This window comes from Podarcis filfolensis, assembly GCF_964270895.1.
Source record: "Podarcis filfolensis genome assembly, chromosome: 7".
Taxonomy (NCBI): Eukaryota; Metazoa; Chordata; class Lepidosauria; order Squamata; family Lacertidae; genus Podarcis; species Podarcis filfolensis.
The window spans coordinates 61,540,462-61,567,035 of NC_139603.1; the positions used below are offsets into that span (position 1 = coordinate 61,540,462).

A 26,574-nucleotide genomic window follows, 5' to 3' on the forward strand; every position below is an offset into this window, starting at 1 on the left:
TTACTCCTTCGCCTTTTCTTCTGAAGATGCCCTACAAGGCAGATTAAGACAAGTCAAGTTTCCTCAGCTCATCAATGAGGGTGTTATCAATCCCTACTTCAGGCAATTGCAACAAAATTGGTGATAACACACAGACCGTCATCATTCCTCATGCTGATGCAGTGTCCATAATGTTCAGATTCTGAATGTAAGCAGATTGTAAAAATTAAACTATTGGGCACCAGCTTGGACACTCTAGGACACTCCAGCCAGATGATTAGTATAGTCTGTGTATCACATACCTCTGAAAGGCTTTAAGGAATGAACTCATAGGTATTCAATTCAACCTCAATCCTGTATAGTTGTACATGTTCATATTGCAAGTGCACATTGAAATATTATCCCACTAATGCAGCACTAACAGATATCCATTCACATTCTGTGACACAAGAACCTGCCTTATTGGAAGTCAAACTAGGCCAGTCCATCAAAACCAGCAATGTTTACTTTGACTGGTACCAGTTCTCCTGCTCTCTGACAGAAGTCTTTCAATCCACACAGTCTTTTTTAGTTTGAGATGATAGGGACTGAACCTGGGACCTTCTGAATGCAAAGCATGTACTTTGCCAGCAAGCTTTTGTCCCTCCCATTCGTCTCCTGTCCTTCTCTCTATATAACTTGCACAAAATTATTGCACAGCTGATGGAAACAAATCAGATAGAATCAGACATAATTGGAATAATTGTCCATTTTCTGAATCTGAAATGGAATATGGTGGATTACATGGTAGTCGGAGCAGTTTCTTAGATAAACAGTATTCAAGCCTTTTAAATCAAATCTATTCACATAAGCTTCAATAGATAACACAATGGATAACACTTTCATTGATGTAAACAGGGAATCTGGCAGACGAGGTGAGCTTCGTGAGTGTATTAGGCTATCACAACATAAACTGTCAGCAAGTGCAAAATAAGCTGTAAGGATTTTCTCACAAAGATCACGGCAGACACACTGGCATTTTTTAATTATTCTTATAATCAGTTTTCTTCATGTGTATTTGCAATTCTGCATAGGAGAAAAACATTCCATCAATTGAACTGAGAGCAATTATATGATCAAATCCTTAATAAAATTGCTTGCTTGCCATGATATGTCTCATGACATCTGAAATCTATAATGGGCCAAGGATAGCTCAGTTACTACAGCATGAGACACTTAATCTCAGGGTTGGACAAAAGATTCCTGCATTGCTGGGGTTGGACTAGATGTCTCTTGTGGTCCTTTGAAATTCTATGATTCTATGAAATACCATTAGCTCTAAGAAAAAGTCCCAAAGAGATTACACACACACACTTTTGCACATACATTTTTTAAAGCAACAACAGCACTTTAGGCAGGTTTGCTCTGGATTCTGGTAGGAGATTTAATATACTAACACAAAAAAAAGAGACATTAAGGTCTTAAAGCAAAATGTTCTTGTATTCAGGGGCTCTGATATGCATCAAAGGGTGTCTTGTGATTTATGATTTATTTGTGATTTATCTATATACACACACACTTGCATATCTTGCTACATAATAATAATGTAAGACTGTCGTCAAGCTGCAGTTCATTTGCAGTTTGAGCAAAGGGGGCAGTGTGGGGAGTAGGGGTTGGTGAGGTCTAGTGGTTGGGGGTTTGAGGAGACAGGTTCACTTGGCAAGTGAAGCAAACAGGGGCACAGCCCCTAATACATATCATACACACACACACACACTATTTATTTATTAAGATGTTCCCATACTGCACTTCACAAAAATGATAACAGGGTAGTTAGCTTATAAAAGCATGAATAAGCAGGCCTGGTTTTGGAAAATAATATTATGCTGGAGTGAGATGCACTTCAGTGCAGAGGTCTTCTCATATATGCAGAATATATATATTCCTGAAATAACTTGTTCCCTGTGATAATCAGAAATTGTAGTCTTGTAGGTGCACATAACGAAATTCAATCAACCATTTGAAAAGCAGACATGGAGGTTTGTCTTACTTATTGAGGTTGCGGACAATTGTTTTCTGTGCATCGGTTCCTTCAAGGATGTGAAGAATAACAAAATAGCTTGCTTGCGTAGCAGAAGTGAGTCATATGTGTATTGACAGCACTTTTATCTTAACAAAATGGTCTAATGCTGCATGAAAATCCTATGTAATGGTATCCCTCAAGCTAAAGTTATATTTCAGTGACTCTTCGTTTATTCTAGGTGAGTTGCTTTACAAAAAGCAGAAGAAAGCCGCTATAAGCATTGACACAAGTTAGACAAGCCACCTACTGTCAGGAGAGGAGTGGTAATGTTTTGAAATTTTGACCACCAAACACAAAATGTATTCTAAGCAACATATACCCTAAACTCAAACGGTTCAGTAGACTCTTATTTTTAGGCAGCTGTGCCTAAGGAGTTTTTTTTTAATAGGGCTACACTTCGCAAATAAGTTCCCCAATACATTCAAATACTAAATGCTTACTTGGTTCAATATAGCTTTCGTGTACTTTCTGAAAGGGCCGACCCCACCATTAGGCATAGTAGTGCAGTCACCTGAAGTGTCAGATGCTAGTGGATGGGTAACAGCTGCGAGGAACTGAAGGACAGAACTGTGTGTGATGGGCAGGGGGGCTGCCTTGTCCATTTAAGCTTACCTGCTGCCCTCAGGTGTGATAAACAGCCAATAATGTTCTTTGGTTGCCTGAGCCAGTGGGCTGTTCTTAGACTTTTATGCCAGTCTTGACGTAAGACCCCACAGCCACTCTTGTCAGCTTCTCTACCCTTCTGGGTGAATGGGAATTGTCCTTTGCCACAGGCAGCAAAATGTTTTCGACCAGCTCTACTTTCTGATACCACTTTTGAAAATTCAAAATTTTGGTTCCTTCCACTTATTCTAAAGTCCCCTTCAGTTGCCCCCACTAACTGAGCAATAAAATGACAGAACTAGCCATAGTAATTTCAATATTTGCATTCACTGAGTTCATACCTCTAAATCTGAAATGAGGACAACTGTGGTAAGATGCTTCACATTTTGTCACGTGGATATCAGAGAAAATGACTGAAAATGTTTAGGCAGTAGTCCTATAATATTTACTAGGGAGGACTAATCCTTGTTGTAGGTGCCAAGTGAAAACATTTCTCTACTTTCTGTGTTTTGTGGGAAGGTGGTTATTGGCTTGCTTTTGTTCTTGCTTTTTATGTATCTAATGTTCTCATTTTGTATTTTTATGTTGTGAAACACCCTGTGATCTTTGGTTGAAGGGCGCTATACAAATTAGCAAACAAAGAAAGAAAGAAACAATTTGGGGCCTTCCATTAAAAAAAAAAATACTTCTGGATCTGTAAGATGAGTAGTTTAACCCATTTTTGGGAGCTACGTGCCACGTTTTAAGAAGCATGAGGAAAGAATTGCTTGTACAATGCAGTTTTTTCAAGTTCCTCCCCAATGAGACCTCCACATCTCATCACAAGTTCTTGTTGGAATTCCCCTAAGTTTCAACAACAGTTTCTATGTGCTGAATGTTGGCACTGACTCCAATATCCAATGTGGGAATTTCTACATTTCTGGTGTGCTTATCTACAATATATACAGGAAAGTGGTTTTTCTGTCTGTCCTCCTATGCATTTGGATGCCTCTCTATGCATTTGGATGCCTCATGAGATAAGATAAAGGTAAAGGGACCCCTGACCATTAGGTCCAGTCATGGCCGACTCTGGGGTTGCGGCGCTCATCTCGCTTTATTGGCCGAGGGAGCCGGCGTACAGCTTCTGGTCATGTAGCCAGCATGACTAAGCCGCTTCTGGTGAACCAGAGCAGCGCACGGAAACGCCGTTTACCTTCCCACCGGAGCGGTACCTATTTATCTATTTGCACTTTGACGTGCTTTCAGACTGCTAGGTTGGCAGCCTCATGAGATACTACTCTCCAATTTGGTGTAAGAGTTCCTGAGGTGGAGGAGCTGGTTTTCATTTATGTTTGGATGTCAGATACCATTTTGAATCAAGACTGTGGACCAAAATGTGACTTTGCCCAGTTTGCTGTGATAGTTCTAAACTGTTTTGATTTGGATGCCTTTGAAGTTATGGTTGCCCAATTTGGCACAATGTTTCCTAAGAGCAAGGACTGGGTTTTGTTCTATATTTGGATACTACTGGGTGCCCATCGTCTCAATTGATTATGGTCCGTATCCAGATCTGGTGTTCTCTAGGTTGGGTCAGGGCCCTGAGGTGGAGGTCATAAAACTAACAAGCTACACTATATCCATTTATAAATCTCAACGTGTTTTGGTTTCTTAAAATTCCAGGTCAATGCCATGTACTTTCAACCTGTCTACTACATATTTTGTAATTGTGTGCCCATCTGTTTTCTATGCATACAATACTTCTTAAGATATTGTAACCAAATTTTGCATGATAGTTCCTGATATCAAGGCGCATGTCTATGTTTGGATACAATGGGATGGTATTTTGAATCAAGATGTCAGAGGACACCTTTAAAAACGGAAGGTTATTTTTTAGTTTCTCAGAATTCCTGAGCAGCACCAGGTACTAGGCTGCTAATGGAACAATTATAATAGCATGGTTCCTCGCCATATTTCTCTTTAAATTATGATAATAATTTTTATATGTGCACCTATGCATATGAATTTGCATTCTAACATTTTCTGAAGATCTGCATCTTTATTTTGTCCTCTTTTTTGGCATTGCAGAAGTGGCCACCCCTGGATTATTTCAGAAACAAAGAAGATGGAAAGAGAACCATTTCTAACTTATTAGTTATTGCAAAACTGCTCATGGCACAATATTGAAGAACTATAATGCACCATCAATTGATATACGGCCAAATAAAGTCCTGAATATTATAGAAACGTCAACGTTGACTTATTAAATTCAGAGAAGGAAGAATAAATTAACTCAAGAAATGAGAAAAGATATATCTTCTGCTTTGGGGAAAACATGCAAAAATAAAGATAATTGAAGAAATATTGCAAGTTTAATGGTGTTTGCTGTCAGTTTATGTCATGGATGCTCAGACTGTGACCACAGTTTAAATTTAATTTTGCAACAATGATGAATAAAAATTAAATGTAAAAGTCATTTACTAAATAAAATTAACACTGATAAAACATAGCAGTATGAATTTGTATTGTATTAAGATGATAACTGCACCGTTTCAAAAGAAAATGTTAGAAGGGGTGTCAATGGATGTTCTAATCCAATCCAAATCTTTATTACAGTCATAGACCAGCATAAGATAAAAGCACCTCCATTAATGGATGTTGTTGTGGTGGTTGCTAATATTTGTTCATCACTTTCTACAAAGCTTCTCAAAGCAGCTTACAAAATATCAAAATACAGTCATACCTTGGATCTCAAACTCCTTGGCTCCCAAACAAATCGGCTCCCAAATGACCGAAACCCAGAAGTGAGTGTTTCGGTTTTCGAACTATTTTTGGAAGCTAAATGTCCGACAGGGCTTCCACAGCTTCCAATTGGCTGCAGGAGCTTTCTGCAGCCAATCAAAAACCACGCTTTGGTTTGCAAACGTTTTGGAAGTCAAACTTCCAAGGTACAACTGTACAGAATATCAAATAATTAAAATACAGAACACAGAAAAACGTAAGAATAATAAAAGTGTTCATCTCCAGACTGATGTTTGCTCCAATTAAGAGCTAAGAGCATATTTTTCCTGGGAAAGGAGTAGGGCAAGGGTACCTAGAAAGTACAGGTCAAATGGAAAACTGCTTTCTAAGCACAGGACAATCATAAGTATGAACGAGCCCAAAGTGATACGTCTCCCTTTTTTAAGCAAATTTGAAACACATTTCCACCCTCAATGAATTTTGGACACTGTAGTTTGTTAAGGGCTGCTGAGAACTCTGTGTGGGATAAACTACAGGGCCCATAATTCTTTTTGGGGAAAGGGTGTGCTTTGAATGTGCTTAGCGTATAGGTAGCCTATATCCTTTTAGAATTGGCAGCAAACTGCTGCTGATGTAGAAGAAGCTTTGTATCAATTTACTGCAAATTGGCTTGAAAGGGAAACAGATCGGTTGTTGTGCCCACACTTTAAGAAAATATTGCTGTGAAATAGGTGGCAAATTATGCATTTATTAGCCTCAACATATCCAAAGGGACTTGATGGAAACGCCAAATATTTGGATAATTGGGTATTTGGCAAAAAATTTCACCTCCTGACAGCAGCAGATGAAGTGTTTTGCTGATGATATTTTCATAGGTGGGTGGGTGTGCCAGGATCCAAATTTCCTTCACTTACATTCACTTTCTCGCTCTCTGACACTCATCAAAAGCCACTCCGAAAGGTCAAGAGATTTTCCCCAAGAGCCATGCCTGAAGCAGCATGGTGTTTAAAAATTCAGATGTACACATTATAGTCCATTTGTTCAATTTACAGAATGCGGGTTTAAGAGTGATAAAAATGTCCTCCATAGATGACAGAATGGAAACTGCCAGAATGACAGTTATCATAAGCATTTTGTGTGACAGACTCTTCAGCTCCAGGCACTTTATGGGCAGAGTTTTAATTGCTTTCATTGACCACGCAAAAGACAACTTCCAATGCAAGTGAATGCCCAGGAGGTTATCGCCCATCAGAGACTGCAATATAATTTCATGGATGCTTATAACTGGATACTGGCTCAGACTATCCCCCCACCCCCCCGGTTGCTTAGTTAAGTTGAAAGGTGTGAACTGCTGTCGTGGTGTTTAATAGCAATTGTGCTGGGCAAAGTACACCGTTCTTGAGAATTGCTTTCATTCTCAGAAAGCCAGAATGTCTAGCCTGCCATTCTCATGTTCTCTCCAATACTGTCCTTTTGGGGAAAGGAGTTTTGCAGCTCTTCAGGCTCCTTCCTTTCAACAAGCTGTTAAGGGAAACTCCCTTGTGGTTTGCCTTGGAGCGCTCTCTTCCTCTCAGTCAGCCGCCGCCGTCACCTCTGACTCCTTTCTCTAGTGTAGCACAAACAGTGTCTGAAACAGTTGAGCAGCCTCAGTAACAGAAAAGCAAAATGCTTTTAGATCAGTTTCCTGCATACAGGCTTGGTAGATTCAGAGCTGGGAGACATGGGTCTAGGCCTCATTTTTGCAAAGGTTGGTCATTGGATGGCCTAGTTCACAACAGCATTGATCAAGCTTAGTAACTTACTCGTAAAATGGGAACTGGAAGTAACCGATATTGTTAATAGTGACTGAGGCAGAGGTGTCCTAACACAGGGCCTGGAGCCCAGAAGTGGCGTTCCAAACCACTGGAATCTGACCCAGAGATAAAGTGCAGTGCTTGGTATTTAGAGTGTGGTCTAAAGAGCAATCAGAATTCTGCTGATCTCAGGGCTGTGATCAGGGGGGTGAGGAATAATGCCTCTGTCTGCTTTTTAAGAGATCCACTCTCAACAGCAGGAAGGGGGCTATTGTTGTCAGGAGCTCATCCTACACTCGAGTAGGACCCTGGTAGAGACACATGCCCGACTGGCATGTTCCCTCCCTCCTGGTTGATCGTTCGGGAGCTTCAAAAGCTTTCTTCTGCCCGAACATCACAGCGACCGATGCCAACAGACATCGTCACACTTAGGGATCTGCAGAGTCTTCGCAGCTTGCATGACAGACCTCAGCAACTCAACATTTGGCTAATCTACTTTATTTACATATAAACACACACGGAGCACTGCAACATGGCTCCCTCTCTCTCTAGCATCAGAGAGCAAAGAGAAAAAGAACAAAGGACAATAGTCTAACTTCACAGAACACAGTAACACAAGCATCCTGTCTCCGTCACTTCCCACTCTGTGGAGTCAAAACATTCACTGTCATGTGATAGACAGAAATCCCATGACTGCAGTCATGAAGCCGGAATTCTAACACTTTTATCTCTGGCCTCAGTGCTAAGCACCACAGCACTGAGAACAAGGACAAGCCTTTGTCTGCTCTTTGAGAGTAAAAGGAGTGGTGTGTGTGTGTGTAAATGTTGCCCTTTCCTTTGCACAAATCCTCCAATGCAAACTAAAAGACAGGGCTTCCAGCCCTCTCCACCCAGCACTTGGATCAGGGGTAGGGGAGAAATGCTGCCTTTTACTCTCACAGAAGGAGTTGTGCAACGTTAAATGGCCCATTCCAAGCCACCCCATCTTTCTAACACAAGGAACTCTCTTCTGCTGCAATGTCTCCCAATTACTAGTGCATGCATATGTTACACACTAGTATATAATCACACCTGAGCCCTCATAGGTTGTCACCTTGGAAACCACAGCAGAATATCAATGCAACCACTGGACTCATTCTTTGTAACTAGGTGTGCTGGATACCTGAATTAAGCTTTATTGGTGGTTAAAATATTTGTGCAGTATTGACTTTCCAGAAGCTAGGCTGAGTAATAAATTGTGAGTCTCCATGGCTAAGAACCCAGTACCAGTTTTTTTCCATCATGCTATTAACCGCAATGCTGTATACAGCACTGATGTGATAGATTTCACCTGTCAAATCCAGCAAACATAGTTGCATGGGTTCGGTGTCATATTGTATCAGGCTTAAATGTGCTTGAGAGACCAGTCCAAAGGGGCTTAAATCCTGTATCGCAAAAAGGACATACACAGATTTCATTTTCTGCCTTGGGAATGCAACCGGTAAATGTGATGACTTTATATAACTCCGTCGATGAAAGATGACCAACCTGTGATGAGCAAACAACGCTGGCAGAAAACACAAGAGCAGACACATAATTCACAAGCCAGACAGTGAGAGATAAGACGCAGAATGAAAATAAGTGTGTGCCTGCATGTGTCGCTGTAAAGGAGAGAGGGAGGGAGGTTGGGAGTTGAATGGAGGTGGGGAAGAACGGAAAGGCTTTACTAGAAGAGCACATTGCATGCTTGGCATTTAAAATTGCCGTTCATCTATAGCTACTACTAGGGTAGCATAAGTGTGCCGAAATTCTTTATCAAAGTGACAGGTCCTGCTTCCAGGCAAAAAATAAATAACAGGAGCGATTAAAAGCATTGATACAGAACATCAGCCTTTAAAACCAATTACCTTTGTTTCATGTCACAGAATGCAAGACACGCACACACATTGAACAGAGCTTTTCTAGGTATGCACAGACCGCATCACAGTCCTGAGGAAATTGCTCATAATTGGATTGCAGTGTAAGATCAGTTCCCTTTAAATAAGAATAAAATACCGCGAGTCACCATGCCACATAAAAATGGATATGCTCTAGTCAATGCTGCCTTCTGTCATCAGGCCATTTGGACATCCAGCTCAGTATTGTCTGCACTGATTGGTAGATGCTCTCCAGGTTTTCCATAGAATCATACAGTTGGAAGGGATGCTGAGGGTCATCCAGGTCAACCTCCTGCAATGCAGGGATCTCAACTAAAGCATCCATGACAGATGGTCATCTGACCTCTGCTTAAAAACCTCCAAAGGAAGGAGACTCCAAGGGATCTTTCCTGGGCCTATTTGGAAAGACCCAGGGACCTTCTGCTTATGCTCTGACGTATAACACATTCCCCACTTCAAAACAGACTTAGTATTTAAATTGGAATGTTAAGCATGCGGTTAACACTCTTCAATTGAAATATTGTTGGTTTAAAAAAAAAAAGGTTTTGAAAACAGTTTCTCCATGTGAACCAGGAAGTGACCTCTCCAGATAGCGGAACGACTCTTCTTCTTTATATCTCTGCAGCTGCGATCTCCTGGGTGACACGGATGCTGTTAGGCAGCTGAATGTGCATGCTTACTCCATCTACTTCCTTCCCTCCCACCCACCCTGTGTGGTCCCAGGCACTGGCAACCCACGCTACACCACTGTGTCTCACCACCATTGTTGAGAATAGCCTTTACCAAAGGTGTCATGGGCTTTGAAGACCCTTGAACTCAGGACGCAAGGGAGAAATGTGCCAAGAGGAAGGCACGTTTGGCAAATCCACACCGTGATCAGCTCCCACCCGGAAACCAATGTCCCCACTGTGGAAGGATGTGTGGATCCAGAATTGGCCTCCACAGTCACTTACGGACTCATTGTTAAAACTGTGTTTATGGAAGACAATCTTATTTGGCTACGAGTGATCACGGAAGAAGAAGAAGAAGATGGAAGAAGAAGAAAGAAGAAGAAGCAGCAGCAGTCAGCTTAGGAAAATACATGGGAAGCTACTGTTCATCCATTGACTCTAGTATCGCCCACACTCACTTGTCACAGGTCTCCAGGCTTTCAAGCAAGTCTCTCTCCCAGCCCTGTCTGGAAATGCCAGCGACTGAACCTGAGATCTTCTGCATGCAAGCAGACACTATACCACTGAGCTCTGGTCCTAACTTCTGCACAGGGAAGAGAGAGCACCATCGTGTGCTTCACCTGAGGCAGCATCAGCTGCTGAGAACTACTTTGGATTTCCTATTGATCTCCTTAACTGTCGCCTGATGACCCAAACGTTCATTCCTTATGGTGTGAGATAGAACCAGCCATCCAGATCAGGGTTCAGTTCCTGCCCTGAGTTTGCCTTAGCTTTAATGAAGCTTGCCAGAGAGATTTCTGCAAGAGCTGCAAGGTGTTTCATTGCTGTCAATTCAGCCTGAAACCCTTTCTGCTTCAGCGAGTGCCTTCCTCCACTCTGCTTCGGGTGTTACTGTGGTGCTTCTGTAAATAATTCTACAAATCAAGAGCTGTAGGGAAGAGTTTTCAAAGACAAACAACGGAAAACAATACTCCAAACAGACTTCTTGAATGAATGCTTCATATAGCAAAGAGGGGGAACTCAACAAAAAGCCCAGCATGTAAGAACAAAACAAAATGATGGTGTTCATTTCAGTTGGTTCAGAATGTGATTGACAGAGTCAGGGCAAGGCAGTCGGCATTTGTAATACATTTATTACATCAGTGGTTGCTGGTGCCTTTCCGGACCCAATCCAAAGGGCTGGTTTTAAAGCCATTGAAAGTCCTAAACATCTCAGGACAAGGCTGTTGAGCTACTTGCACCCATACTTTCCTGCCCTCATCTTCAGATCAGCTTTCCCACTCCCTAGGTCAGTAAAGTGAGAGGCCAGGAAGGAGAGGTAGTGGTGGTTGATAGGTTGGTAAGAAGACGGGCAGGAGGGGGCTGGCTGAGGGCAGAGTGAGACTGGTTGGGCCATGCTCCATTTGCCCTAGTGGACCAGTGTCCACTGGGACGAAGTCCTTCTCTAGGGTGACTGTGGAGCTCCCTTCCACTGGACCAGCATCAAATCTTTACACTGCAGGCTCTGCAGAACAGCTTGAAGACACACCTTTATTTCAACTGGCCTCTCAGGCATGATGTTTGTTAGTTGGTTGCATAGCTGTCAACTTTTCCCTTTTCTTGCGAGGAATCCTATTCAGAATAAGGGAATTTCCCTTTAAAAAAGGGAAACGTTGACAGCTATGGTTGGGTGACAGCCGGTTATGCTCTCTCTCTGCTTCTGTACTCTTTTGCATCAAGTGTTGATCTGGAGTTGTTTTAATGTTTTACATTTTGCACAGTTTCCAGTGTTGCGCTGCTCTTAAATCTGTCGTCTTGTTTGTAGGCCACTTGGGATGGACCTTTCCCCAGAAAGGCAGCCTAAAACTATTTAAAACAAACAAATTATTTATGTTCATTAGAACCACAAATGCGCTTTGTCCTTGTGTGTATGAAGTGTGCACCAGCTGCCCTAAACATGACAATTGCTAGGTTTATAGGACTTTGAAAAACTTCAGAGAACTTCAGGGGAGAATCCCACGACACACAAGGTAATGCTGACTACCAACTGAGTAGAGTATTAGACAAATTCATGGAGGATCATCAATGACTACAAGTCACAATGGCTGTGCTCTACCTCTGTTTATATTCATGCCTCTGAACACCTGTTGCTGGGAATCGCAAGAGGGAACAATGCTGTTGCACTCAGATCCTGCTTCTGGGCTTCCATAGGCATTTGGTTGGCCACAGTGAGAACAGGATGCTGGACTAGATGGGCCATTGGCCTGATCCTGCAGGGCCCACACACACATGGAGAGCAAATGTCACCAGATGATGACCAAAAGTAGCAATCAAAACTAATCTACTCTCAGTAATGGAAATATTGCTTTTAATTCCTCCACATACAAACAAAAAGGATGATGACAGTGAATCTACAGCAAATCATCCTACAGTTCTGTGGGTGGATTCAGCTGTAGGAGAGCCGCAGAAATGTCTTTAAGCCAGATTATTTACTTCTTGAGGCTCACATTGACTATACAGTGTGGGCTTGTGGGTTTAGTTTCATAAACAGTGTAGGTTTAGTGTCTACTCTCATACAGAATTCCTAAGCTGGGCATGGGTGGATAGATTGGGGGAGGGGGTTGAGCAAGATTGAATAATTGTATGTGTTTATTATACTAAGTGTATCAGTCTACGCTAGCAATATTTGATACTCAACCACACTTTGAAAAAATCAGATCCCATTAGTAGACTGAATAATTTATCAGGTTATACAACAGAGTTTAATTGATGGTTGCATTGCTTCCCTAGATGTTACAATTGTTTAGTGCTTTTGTACCATGCTGATGTGGAGAATATTCTTACAGTTGGGGTTCGATTTCAAAAGCCAGCTCCACGAGAATTAAATATGCATCCTGGAATGGAGACAGTCTCACCATTGTCCACCACATCAAAGATCCTTTCAGTACCAAATACCTTTACTTTTGGAGACCTGGGCAAAAAGCAAAACACAGATGCCATGCATAAATGCCTGCATGAAAATAAATGCAGATGCAAGAAAAATCCTAGCATACAAAATAACTAGCCACACAATCCTATGTACATCTCATCAGAAGAAAACTCCTTTGTATCCAGTGAGGTTTTTGCATCAGGTAAGTGAGCGCAGACTTGCAGACAGTGTTGAATTACCCCCACACCCAAGATACTACTTGGCCATTATCTGAGACATGCTTTGAGCAGGATACTTAAGAAGTGCTTAAATCTCTCTCCATTGATATCAGTGGGTCTTAAACTGTTCTTAATTTTGGTTGGTTTGTGGCTGGCATGTTCTAATAGATGCTGGGCAGGAGAGGGGGGAAATACTATATTTTAAAATGTGCAATCAATCCTCTTTTATACTCCATGCTTTTTTAAACAATATCCTTGTTAGCTGAAGAGGCAGCTAGAGGAGCGAGAGCTGGAGTCAAACCACACCCGGAAGGCCATTGGTTATTTCCTCCTGCAATAGAAACAAAAGTTTCAGCACTGCATTCAAATTCTTGAATTAAAGACCAAGACTGAAACAGTCCCATTCACACTCTGTCACTCAAACACACTTTTTTTTGTAGTTCTCATAACTCATCCTGCAGAGATAATCCTTACTAATCCCTAAATTAGTTTGGTATTAGCAAGATTTGGTACACTTTTGCTTATGTCAGGCCTTAAAATTAATAGCATAACAAGTAAAATCTATGTAATTTAGGTATCTTCAGGCTTTTCAGATGCAAATCATTTTTAAACATTTACCATACATTTGCATGGTGGGTAGTGCTCCTGTTGTGACCCACTTTGGATCAAGTCATGACCCCCTAGTGGGTCCAGACCCACCAGCTTAAGATCACTAATGTAGTTGACGTATGTCACAGGTAGATCAACGTAATTCGCAACAAAATACTGGCCTACAAGTGGAAGATTTCCCGCTGCTACATTGAAGGAGATGGCCAAACACCTTCAATTAGTTGTAAATATAAAGCAGCTCTATACTAACATCACACCAGGGCTGGAAATACACCGCAGGTATTCTGTCAGAAAATCTGCCATACCCAATGTCTACACAGCCAGCGAAGGGAAGATAAAGGCACAAATGCAGAAAATACAAAAATGGCAGAAAATGAAGGACACACTCACAGCTTCTTTGGAAATGGTGCCAATGCCCACCAATCTGAGACTCTGTTGGTAATGATGCCCTCAACTCACAGACATGAGCATGCAAGCCCAGTGCCCTTGTTTGCATCACCCCCTCACACACAGCTCCCAACGTTTCAGCTTAGAATTGTTGCTGTCTGTGGATCTCTCTGCTGTGCTTGTTGTTGTCTGAGGTTTTTATGTACTTGCTGTAAACCACCCTGGATTTTTTATTTTATTTTAAAATTATCTTTATTGAGTTTATAAACAAAGAAAATAATAAGAAGAAAGAAAATACAAATAGCCAAGAATTTCCCATAAAGGAAAAAAGGTGGCATTTAAGTTTACAAACTGCTCATATCTGTGTTCCAATTCAATTAATCGTTGCTACCTACATATACAGCGGTACCTCGGGTTAAGTACTTATTTCGTTCTGGAGGTCCGTTCTTAACCTGAAACTGTTCTTAACCTGAAGCACCATTTTACCTCATGGGGCCTCCCGCTGCCGCCGCGCCGCCGGAGCACGATTTCTGTTCTCATCCTGAAGCAAAGTTCTTAACCCGAGGTACTATTTCTGGGTTAGTGGAGTCTGTAACCTGAAGCGTATGTAATCTGAAGCGTATGTAACCCGAGGTACCACTGTAATTTAATATGCCTATATACAATGTAACAAACAGTAATAAAAAGAAATGTGAATACTTCCGATTAAGTCCATAACACTCTTCCTGCTGTAACCATTAGATCCATACACTGTCTTCCTACTTATATCTATTATTTAATTTCATCATTATTGTTTTTTGTATTAATACCATATGTTGTTACTCATTCCTCTAACGTCAGAAAGCCTCTACTATTGCAGTAGCCCTGGAGATATTCTCTCACCATTTTCCATTTTTTTCGCTAACATTAGATATTCTACCAGTTTAGCTTGCCATTCTATCTTGGTTGGAATTTTAACTGATGGAAGAGAGTTTTGAAATGAAATGAAATGAATAAACATGCTCCTTCACGGTGCTTTTCACTTTCCATCCACAGTTCTGCCCTATTTGGATTGTTCTGCTGGACTATATTCCTGGATGGATCTGGTCCCCATGAGCATTTTCCTCCTGCTGGCGTATCAGGGAGCACCATTGGCCTATGTGCCTGGCATTCTGCTTGCATAATAGGGATTCTTCAAAATCCTTGAACCTTCAGCCTACATAACTCTAGAACAGGATTGCTCCTTTAATCTAACTTCATTAGGCACAACGGTTGCCATAAAAAATGGTAATACTCCCAAGGCTTTTTTCCCTCCCAATATATTTTTTGAAGATTTTTTTTTAATGGTAAACGCTCACTGAATTTTTTATACATCCAGGGAAAGAGTCGAGATTGAATAAAACTGCTTTGTAAAGACACGGTAAAAGTGGAGCTTTGGGACTTTCTAGATGGCAATTTCACTTTAATGCTTTTCAGTCAAACCAGCCAATTTATTTGCTTCAGAACTCTAAACGTCTGTAGTGGGTACCCACAGAAATACACTTTCCATCTTTGGGAGCTGTCCCTCTCTTCTTTTGTCATCAGCTTTATGCAACTTAGACGCAATGACTGATCCGCACAATCTAACATCCTGTGGTCTCCAGGAGAGCATCCCTGGAACCACTGGAAGCACCAGATAAGCACCTTATGCCAATGCTAGACCAATGGTCCATCTTGCTCAATATTGTCAGTACTGTCCAGTCAGTACTGGAAGTGGCTCTCCAGGGTTTCAGGCAGGGGACAATCCCAGCCCTACCTGAAGTTATCAGGGATTGAACCTAGGCCCTTCTACATGCGCAGCAAATGGTCTGCTAAATGGGAAGCAGAAGGTATCTATAGGTCTGCTTGCCGCAGACACTCTGCGTGGCTTCCAGCATATATAAAAACATAATAAAACATTAAACATTTAAAACATCTCTCTACAGGGCTGCCTTCAGATCTCTTCTAAAAGTCTTATAGTAGTTTATCTGTTTGACATCTGGCTGGCAGGCATTCCACAGGGCAGACTTCACTACTGAGAAGGCCCTCTGCCTGGCTCCCTGTGACCTCACTTCTCACAGTGAGGGAACTGTCAGGAGGCCCTTGGTGCTGGATCTTTGTGTCCAGGCTGAATGCTGCAGGTGGAGATGCTCCTTCAGGTATACAGCACTGAGGCCATTTAAGGCTTTAAAGGTCAGTACCAGGACTTTGTATTGTGCTCGGAAACATATTGGAAGCCAAAGTAGGACTTTCAGGACCAGTGTTATATATGGTCCCAGTGGCCACTCCCAGTCACCAGTCTGGCTGCCGCATTCTGGATTAGTTGTAGTCACCTTCAAAAGTAGCCCCACACAGTAGTAGCCCATGTGGGAGATAACCAAGGCAAATTCATCAGCCCCCCCCCCCAGTTCTATTTTGAATTCCATAACTCACCTTCAACTGGATGGGGTTCTTTTTCTTGTTTACATTTTATACTTGCTACTGCTGATATCTATCTATTTATTGTTTGTATAGTTGCTGTTGTGTTGTTTTTCTTGTAGGAGTTTATCGTTCATTTTATATGTATCTTTATATTTATTTTATATTTTGCCTTGGGCCATATTTAATTGGAAAAGGCAGCTGATAAATGCCTATGTTGAAATTCCCTCCACTGCACAGTTATTAAAGGGAAGAATCTCTTTCCTTGGCTGCACCCAGTGACCCTCCATAAAATGCTTCCACTTGTTTACCCCCCAAGGTATTAATATATTGATTTCACCTACCTGCAAAAAACATTATGGATCTCCAGTTCTCCAATCACTTCAGCGCATGTTATTTCCTGTGCTGACAAGGATTTATTGAAATACCAGTTTGACTGCTCTTTCTGTTACAGAAGGAATGCTTCACTCCAGATGCTATTCACTATTTTTAGACACACCAGTGTGGGTGGGTTGGGGTGGCAGGAGATTTTTCAGTGCTGAGCCATTTCTTAATAATATATTGGCGTGGGCGCAGAGAGTTAAATAATTAATATTGAATGATATTGTTCTCCTTTGTAAATTTTAGAAAACAGAGTAGAAAAAATAATAAAGAGTGTAACTACATTTTGGTAATATATTTCAGAAGATAGCATTTTTTATTAAAGAACAACAACACACTAAAACCTACTGGGACTAATATCTTGTTTAATCTCAATCTTTGTGTTATGTTTATTTCATTTATTTCAATTGGTACATTTATTTCAGTGGGCCTACTACTCTGAATATGATTTACTCAGATACTACCCACAGCAGGGCAGAATTCACCTAATGAGTCCCATCACTGGAAACCCGCAAAACAACTTCTGCTTGTGCCATGGTGTTTCCCCCCTCCTCCTGCAGTGGGCACCCCCACCCCTTTAAATTGCTTTGTGTATGAGGGAAGGAAGAGGGAGGATGGCTCCATCTGGCAAGCTGAAATGCTTGTGCTGACAAAATGATTGGCATATTGCACTGTTAGATTCTTCCCACACTTTCAAGCAAAGCTTATGTATAGAAATTAAGGACATGTCCTTTCTATATAAATAATCTACTAGCTGATGGGGTACAGCAAGGGAAGGGAACGTCAGGCCCAGGAGTCAAATTCAGCTTCCCTATCCAGCCATTGGGACACACTCTGCACCAGCTCTGCTCTGCACCCTTCTCAAATGCTTTTGCCTGACTAGAATGTGACTAGAATGCCTCTTGTATGCCTGGGTAGAGGTGTGTGCACAGAAACCTATGAATTTTGTGTGGTTGGAATGCAGTCTACTAAGCAAAGTAAAAAAATTATTGCCCCACCCACCTTTGCCTTTGGCCCCACCCATGCATGCATGCAGCTCCCAGAAAGTTCCTTTTGGCCTGAAAAAGGTTTCAATTATTATTATTATTAGTAGTAGTAGTAGTATTTCTCCCAAAGGAGTCAAGAGTGGCAAATGTCTTAAAACAATTCCACTACAGATACAGATTGGGAAAGAGCTATAGTCAAAAGGTTTGCTAGAAGAGAAAGGTCATCAGTAAGTGCCAAAAATACAGTGGTACCTCGGGTTAAGAAGTTAATTCATTCCGGAGGTCCGTTCTTAACCTGAAACTGTTCTTAACCTGAAGCACCACTTTAGCTAATGGGGCCTCCAGCTGCTACCGCGCCCCACCACGCTATTTCTGTTCTCATCCTGAAGCAAAGTTCTGAACCCAAAGTACTATTTCTGGGTTAGTGGTGTCTGTAACCTGAACATAGCTGTCAACATTTCCCTTTTTTTAAGGGAAATTCCCTTATTCTGAATAGGATTCCTCTCAAGAAAAGGGAAAAGTTGACAGCTATGAACCCGAAGCGTCTGTAATCCCAGGTACCACTGTACATGTGCTAATATTTAACAGGAGTGAACTCCAAATGGAAGGTGTCACAACACCAGAGGCCTGATTCCTATATTGTGTGGAATGGTTCTCCTAATAAGATGGTGCCTGCAGGCAGTCCTCAGTGATTGAGCAGGTATAGAAGGGGTGAGACACTCTATTTCAGGTATAGGATTTGGCAGAAGCCAGGCACACCGCTGCCATGATACATCCCTGGAAATCTCCCCTTTTTCAAGCTGCCCACATCCAACCCACAGATGAATCAATTTTTCATCGTTCTGCAGGCAATGCAGTTCCACTGGCAGAGTATTACACCAGCCAAACTTTGGAGAGAGGGCCCTACATCTAGCATGCCAGTGACCTGCCTCAAGTTCTGCTGGCATAGCAGAGCTTTTACTGCTCTCGAAACCACCTCAGCCAGCAGAACTTGAGCAGAGGATTGCGCCCTTGATGAAGCAAATAATTTCTCATAATTATGCTGCATATTTTGAAAAGGAATGATATGGGGATTTGATATGCTGCACTTTACCCAATTGCGCGCGCGCACCCCCCCCAATAATGAAGTAGAGTCACAGTGGTACAAATGCAATCAATCAGTTGCAAGTGTAAGAAATGCAATTAATTACTTTGATAATAACAACCAAATTTTTACTGAGTCTGCTGGGCTTCATTTCCAGCTCTATAAATCACTAGGACATCTCACACACATGCTGAATAAAAGAGATTAATCCATTTTGATAAATGTGCTAAAAGCAGGCCCCCCAGTTTTAAACAACGAATGTGTCAAAGAATTAGCAGGCTTTGGGAAACAACTGGGATCCATAGATTTTTGTTCAGATCTATCTCTGTAATCAGAGCTTTTACTTTCTCTATTTCTCTCTATATAAAGAAGTTTGAATTTTCAGGATTCCAACAAAATGCTTACACTTTGTGTGGTGCTGAAGCTTTTTGCAGGATCAATACCTCTGAAAATGGATTTGATACCTTGCAGGTGAGTGCCTTAGAGGACATATAGCATAAGTTAAGCTATAGTACTTATATAGGATTCAAAGGGCAAGATGGGCAGGCTGAAGTGCTAGAGAGGTTTGTGGCTGACTAGCAGGTGAAAGTCAATGCCATATGAGCAGATCATGAGAAAAAGACAAGGGTAAGCAAGGCTGGCCCAAGACATTTTGGCAACTGAGGCAAACAAAAAAATGGTGCCAGGGAAAAAGGGATGCATGAAGATCTAAATCAGGAACAGGCAGGGAATAAAAATCTACACTGAAAACAGCCTTCTCTACTTGACCAGAAGAAAAGACCTAAAGCATGGTGAGGACTCTATATATGCAATTATTTGCACTGGAATCACACCAACTTATATTTTGGAGTTAAGTTGTAGCATTGTTGGAAAGTCTGCATTTGTCTGGAGGGTTTAGGAAATGAACAACTGTTGTTACTTGTGGGTTCCAGATAAGGACTTGCTGAAACACAATCTGTGTTTCACAAAGAACATCACTCACTTCTTGCAACCTCCCTTTCAATGATTGGGAGGAGGCTGCAAAAAGGGGCAAAATGATCATTCAGAGTGAGGGCAGGATGTGTTGCTGTCCCTCTGCTCTAGCTCACATATGCTTATCCTGGTTTCATGATGTCACAAAATTCAATCTCATTGGCTGTTTGATGTAGTGATACCACCATGAGCCCTCAGATTGCCTCTAGAAGAAGCACTTTTTTGCTTTGTTTCAAAAGAAAAAAATGGTACTAAAGCTGCAGTTCAGCTGCAGGTAGGAACATGTAAAGGAAAGAAAGAAAGAAAGAAAGAGAAAGAAAGAAAGCAGCAGGAGTAGATCTACTTAACTTCCCAAATTCTCACTGGTGAAAAATTTAGCCCAGCCATTTTTCAAAAAAAAGCTGTATCTAGGTGACCCATTTTTCCACCACTACAAAAATACTTTAAAAGGTTTTTCTGGGAGCCCACGCAAAGGAGAAAAACTGGGTCTTTTTAATTTCCTGGTGGATAGAATGCCATTGGTAGAATCCCTTGCTGAACTGTTTGCAAATGCCACTGCTTTATAGAGAAGTATCAAAGCCGAGTCGTGCAGAGATGAGTTATGTGACTCATTCAGACTTTTTTAAATGAAAGAAAAGAAACCAAGTGAAAGCCATTTCCTTCCCCATTTCCTTCCCAAGTCTGTCCCCTTGTCAAACAGTACACATATTATTTCCCCCCCATCCTGAAATATTTCTCTACTCTCTTGACACAATGCATTTCAAATGTGAGGAAGAGCTACATCGATGTTCTAACGCCCTGACTATTCCATCTTATCTATGGGGTGAGAAGTATGATTGTCGTGTGAAGGTTCTAACAAGTGCAGTTTTAAATTGCAACCTGTTCTTCTACTTGCCACAATGCTTGTCAGTGGATTAGATTAATGTGAAGTCATTTCCTGTTCTCATTACTGCCTTTGTTAGGGGAACGAAGTACCTGAATCTTAATTCCCCCAAGCATTGTCAGAAATGGACTGGTGGTCTCGCTTTTTTCATATTTCAAAGCTTGATTGAAATAACCCCATCATTCTTTTTCTTTCTTTGACAAGGAGCAGAGTGGCTACCATGTTAAAATCATTTACTTCAACAGTCTCTCTTACTGCAGTACATTTGTTATGCTAAGTGTGAGGCCTTGCCAGTTGATTGGCTTATTGTAAGGTGAATGTACAATCCTTACGTGATTATTTCAGGGGATCCAAACCATGTTATATTCTGATACAATGAATTCATGTGTGCTATGCTGGAAATTGACCTCTTTCTTCCGCAGGGTGAGGGATGGGTGGGTGAGAATCGCACAACCTGACTGAAGTGGTAACAAAGGGGACTTTTTTTGACATCAGGTGATCCTTAGGAGTAAAGCCTTAAATTCTCCTTCATGGCAGATGGGTTAAAAGGGTGGTGCAAAGAGGCCCTGTGAGCTGGCTAAATTCTTACACAGTTTGGAGTCAGGGGATATCTATTTGTAACAGCAGAGGATTCTCTTTCAACTTTTTCATTCCTTTTAAAAACTGATTTTGCTGCTGTGGTAAAGCAATGGAAGCAATTTACCTCCTATCCACAGCCATTTCCAATTGAAATCAATGGGATAAGTCAGCCTTTTATTATTACTCCATCCTATGCTCAAGTTGTAGATATGTGTGAATAAAACCATATACAGTTGTACCTTGGAAGTCGAACAGAATCCGTTCGACTTCCAAAACGTTCAAAAACTAAAGCGCAGGAAGTTTGGGTTCCAAAGAACGTTTGCAAACCAGAACACTCACTTCCGGGTTTGCGACGTTCAGGAACTAAGCTGTTTGACTTCCAAGGTACGAATGTATCCGAAAGATACCACAGACTCCATTTCCCTTCATTCCAAGGAAACTGAATGCTGAGTCAGTGCTGGAAGTCCTGGGGTCTCTTGCTACTCAGAGATTCGGGTGTGCACAACAATTTTAACATGTCCTTGGCAATGCTGGATATTGCTTTATGAACAATAATTTTAGGAAGTTTCAGCATTAAGTAAAGAAGAATGGATAGGCATCACACATCTTCCAGACAGCCTTTAGGTTTGCTAGGTACCTTTATGTAACTGGAAAAATGAGTGGTGGCAGTCACATAGAATTGTACCATTGTGAAAGCTGTATATTATTCTTTCTCTGTCCTTGTGCATGACATGTCACTCCAAGACAAAATCATGTTTCATAAGTCACTTGGCTGAGTTAGATCAGTGCCCAGACCACTGACACATAGAGGCAGTCAGATTTTTAACTCATCCGAAACAGCTGCAGTTTGCAAGAATCACAAAATTCTGAGGTGATGCCATGTTTATTAAGCCCATCCTTGTTATCTCATTATACCAAATAAGCTGCTAAGTACTTACAAGCTGCTTCCCTTTTAGATACACAGCAAGTAAGAAGATGTAATCGGAGGTGTAGGCATATCGATCCGTTTCCGTTACTCTACAGAAAATTGCTTTAGGCTAAATGCCAGCGTAGTTTAACCAGCTGCTCTTTTTCCTCATACAGATTGATCTGAGATCTTTCCTCTCACAGTAATGCTGTCAATATGGAATTGATTCACAACTCTCGCAATCCAATCTAAATTGGAGGAAGGATTATAAAGGGGACAAAAAGAGATTTTGTTCAAGACTCTAAATTAAAGTTATGCAAATGAACCCTTCACAAATGTGCTAATGACTTACATGCAAGCTTTAATAAAGCCGGAAGCCAATTTTAAACTCATTTTGTCTTCCACCCCCTGACGTTCACTAAATTCTGTGCCTAATTATTAATGAACTAAGGTGTTCAGTCTTCACTAGGCCTGATATTATGAATTATTTTCAATTCATGTTATTCATGAAATGGCTTAAAACCTGAACTTTAGAATGTTTAGTGAGAATTAAGCCCATGTTGCTTTTGGGTGTTTGTAAGATTACAGTAGAGTCCTGTGCATGCTTACCTAGGGCCAAACTGAACGAGGTGGAATCCACACAATTAGTAACAATATGAATCCCTTTTTAAAAAAGCAAATAGCAGGCATGGTGAGGGTAATCTGAATCAGGATTCTGACATTGGCGTAGACTGCAGTGGTGTCCAAACTTTTTTCAAAGAGGGCCAGATTTGATGCAGTGAAGAGCCATGAGGGCCAACCAAAGTTGTTGACCTTTTTTTAGGATTGAAGTTGTTGAGGTTTTTACCCCAGGAAATAAACTGCCACAGGGGCCCAATTAGACCGACCGGCGTACCAGATTAGGCCCCCGAAACAGACTTTGGACATGCCTGGTATAGAGAGCTTTAACTCTTTCCCTCCAGTGGGATCCCAATCCAGTTCTCCTCTACCTCCCCACTATTTACATTGTTAAAAACACTTCCATTTGCATGGTAACACTTGATTAAATGCAAGGGGATTTATTTTAGAATCAATCAAAATGCATTTTAGTGTGCACGCACTCCCCCTCTCTCTCCAGTGTTCACCATCAATCATGTCAAGACAGACAAGCTTGGAATATACAAGGCGTGAATGTACAATGCACAGTGATCACTGATAACAAAGGTAGCAGCTAATGGAATAGCGTTTCCCCAGGAAGCATATTAGCTATTGGTAAATTGGTCCCATTATCAATATATGGGTGAATGGCTTGATGTGTTTTGTAAAACATTATAAAAAGAACACTTTTACCTTCTTCTTAGTGCTTCTCAGTAGTCCCTTTGTCAATAACAAGCACTTATTGATGCTAAACCCCATCCCAGTTAATTTACTTTAAGAACATCACTGTGCAACATTGCTACAGTATTATAACCAGGACTGTAGGTATTCTACATGTCTCCCATTTTCACTGACCAAGTGTAGACACTTGTATCTACCATGGCATTTGGGGTTTTTTCTTTCATGCTCTGCATTAATTATTAGAAATATGCTGTTTCTAGCCATCTAAGAAATGAGCTTGGAAACACAAAGGAAAAGCATAGGTCAATCCAGAAATCATGCATGTAAATTTTGACATGCTTTTGGATATATCCAGTATTCAAGTCCAAAGCAGCACTTTGTTAGTGTTGCTTTATAATATTTCAGAGTAACAACCATAGCCATGATCAGGAATTATGACTGAACAGGAAATACTAATCCATGCTGGGGACATGAGGCCATGAATGCTGGTCCCAACCCCACCTGATCAGTACCAGAGCTCCCTGTGCCCCAAATCTTTGAGCGACGTTCCCCTGGAGTAATAATTTATTATCCATTTCCACTAGTGGGTACGTTTGTGTAGTTTTCTCTGCAGAGAACACCAGCCCACGTGGTTGTCTTGAAATAGGTGATGATCAGAGGGAGGTGAAACTGAGAGTGATGTAGTAATGGGGAGATGAATCAGTTAAACAATTAAAAAGATAATTAGGATTGCAGCCTAGTGTTTTATGAGAGAAAGATGTCAAGCTGACAAGCTGCAGTGCAGAATGCCCCCAAATAAATAGCTGGAATCAACCAGACAAGCGTTTCCAAAATTAGATCTAGCCCTTCCTTAGAGGTGGCTGACCCTCTTGGTAATTGTACATGGAATTATTGAGGTTGCTACTACCCATCGTTTTCAGGCTTAATAGGGCATTTCATGATGTATCTGCAGCTGCGCCATGCTTGCTTAGTCTGTACAATCAGACAATTTCTCATCACATGCTGTAAATTCCTTGTTACGTTTCATAAGCAGCTTCTCTGCTCTCTCCCCCAGATGATGTGGTCTCCTGCATCTGGCACAGACCGGTCGCATACCAGCAAATTCAGGTTGCACAATTGATTGGGAGGTAGTGTGCAGCAAACGCGCCTCCCCAAAAGATCAGACTTTTTGCAATAAGGAAAGTGGCTCTACGTCATCTAATCTCCCTGCCAACAAATCAGAATGAATAAACAGGTCATCTGGAAGCAACCTGGGTTGCTTTTCCTTTCTCTCTCTCATCTGATATGATTGTGTCATCCTTTAAGTGAATGAGAAAGGCTGCTGTCAAGAGACACCTTGATAGGCTTTTAGAATGGTCAGATACACATCCCACTGATGGATGCCACTCCTAAGAATGGACTGCTGTTAGCCACTTCCTTTCCCTTTAGGAAAAACAAATAATATATGAGCTGGCTGGCTATCAAGCGGGTCTCACATATTGTTGTGTAAGTTTCATACATAAGCAATGCCTTCAAATTTAAAAGAATCAATCTGGCCACAGTGATGCATAGATTACATGAGAACTGGAGCAGCATGTCACAGGAGAGCTGCAATTGGATCATTGAATACAGAACTCCAGCATGAAAAGATCTTCACAAGTTTCCAGTTTGCTTTTGGTCCCAATTAAGAGTGCCGGTTTCGATCTTTTAAATCACTAAGTGGCTGGGAAACTCAGTTTAGGAAGGGCCAGCTTCTGCCCTATGAACGTGCCTATTCATTGAGATCATTTCCTGAGACCCTTTTTCAAATACCCCCACATGCAGGAGGAAGGCAGGTGGGCTTTCTGGGCTGCCATTCTGGTTATGGAACTCTTTTTTTTTTAATAAATGTTTATTAGGATTTTACAACACATAAAAATCAAACAAATACATATCAACACAAAAAACAAAAAATACACATAGTAAAAAACAAGAAACAGAAAAAGAATCCACTTTTAAATTTCAAGGTTCTATATCCCTCTTTCCTGACCTCCTCACATCTCCCTTTTTTGTGTTCCTCTTTATTCCGTCAAATTCAGCAAATTCTAACCCTCTTTCACATCTCATTTATAATTGTGTACTCCCACTTGTTATATCTCTAATTTCCCCTCTTTTTTAGATCCCTTTTTTCATACCTCTTTTAACCATATCCCAAATGCCGTGTTACCTTTACATCCCACATCATTTTAACATTCAAACAATTTACTATATTTCTGTAGATAATCCTTGAACTTTTTCCAGTCCTCTTCCATCAACTCTTCTCCCAGGTCTCGGATTCTGCCGGTCATTTCTGCCATCTCCATATAGTCTATCACTTGCATCTGCCATTCTTCCACGGTGGGCAAATCTTGTGTCTTCCAATATTTAGCGAGAAGTATTCTTGCTGCTGTTGTTGCGTACATTAAAAATGTTCTGTCTTTCTTTGGCACCAATTGGCCGACTATGCCCAAAAGGAAGGCCTCTGGTTTCTTAGGAAAGGTAATTTTAAATACCTTCTTCAGTTCATTATAGATCATTTCCCAGTAAGCCTTAACCTTTGGGCACGTCCACCAAAGATGAAAGAATGTTCCCTCAGCTTCTTTACATTTCCAACACTTGTTATCAGGTAGGTGATAAATTTTTGCAAGCTTAACTGGGGTCATGTACCACCTGTAAATCATTTTCATAATATTCTCCTTTAAGGCATTACATGCCGTAAACTTCATACCGGTGGTCCACAACTGTTCCCAGTCAGCAAACATAATATTATGACCTACGTCTTGCGCCCATTTGATCATAGCTGATTTGACCGTTTCATCCTGTGTATTCCATTTTAACAGCAAGTTATACATTCTTGACAAGATCTTAATTTTCGGTTCTAACAATTCTATTTCCAACTTTGATTTTTCCACCTGGAAACCAATTTTTTTATCCAAATTATAGGCCTCTCTTATTTGATAGTAATGAAGCCAATCTCGCACTGTATCTTTTAGTTTCTCAAAACTCTGCAACTTCAATTTGTCACCTTCTTGCTCCAGAATTTCCCAATATTTTGGCCATTTGGCCTCCATGTTGAGCTTTTTCTGAGCCTTGGCTTCCATTGGCGAAAGCCACCTTGGGGTTTTATTTTCCAATAAGTCTTTGTATCTTATCCAGACATTAAACAATGCTTTCCTGACAATATGGTTT

At 41.2% G+C, this 26,574-nt stretch overlaps 2 long non-coding RNA genes across 4 annotated transcripts in view; both read left to right on the forward strand.

The window, feature by feature from the left end:
• Positions 1 to 5,125, forward strand: part of LOC310766844 — a 37,416-nt gene extending 32,291 nt beyond the window's left edge. For all 3 annotated transcript variants that reach the window (XR_014550445.1, XR_014550446.1, XR_014550447.1), the window contains exon 2: positions 4,709 to 5,125. This is a non-coding gene — a long non-coding RNA (uncharacterized lncRNA). The remainder of the gene's footprint in view (positions 1 to 4,708) is intronic.
• A 4,965-nt stretch (positions 5,126 to 10,090) lies between these two features.
• LOC310766849 lies at positions 10,091 to 23,406 on the forward strand. Its single transcript, XR_014550456.1, has 2 exons — positions 10,091 to 10,781; positions 22,248 to 23,406. It is a non-coding gene; the product is annotated as an uncharacterized lncRNA (long non-coding RNA).
• Positions 23,407 to 26,574: the final 3,168 nt, after the last annotated feature.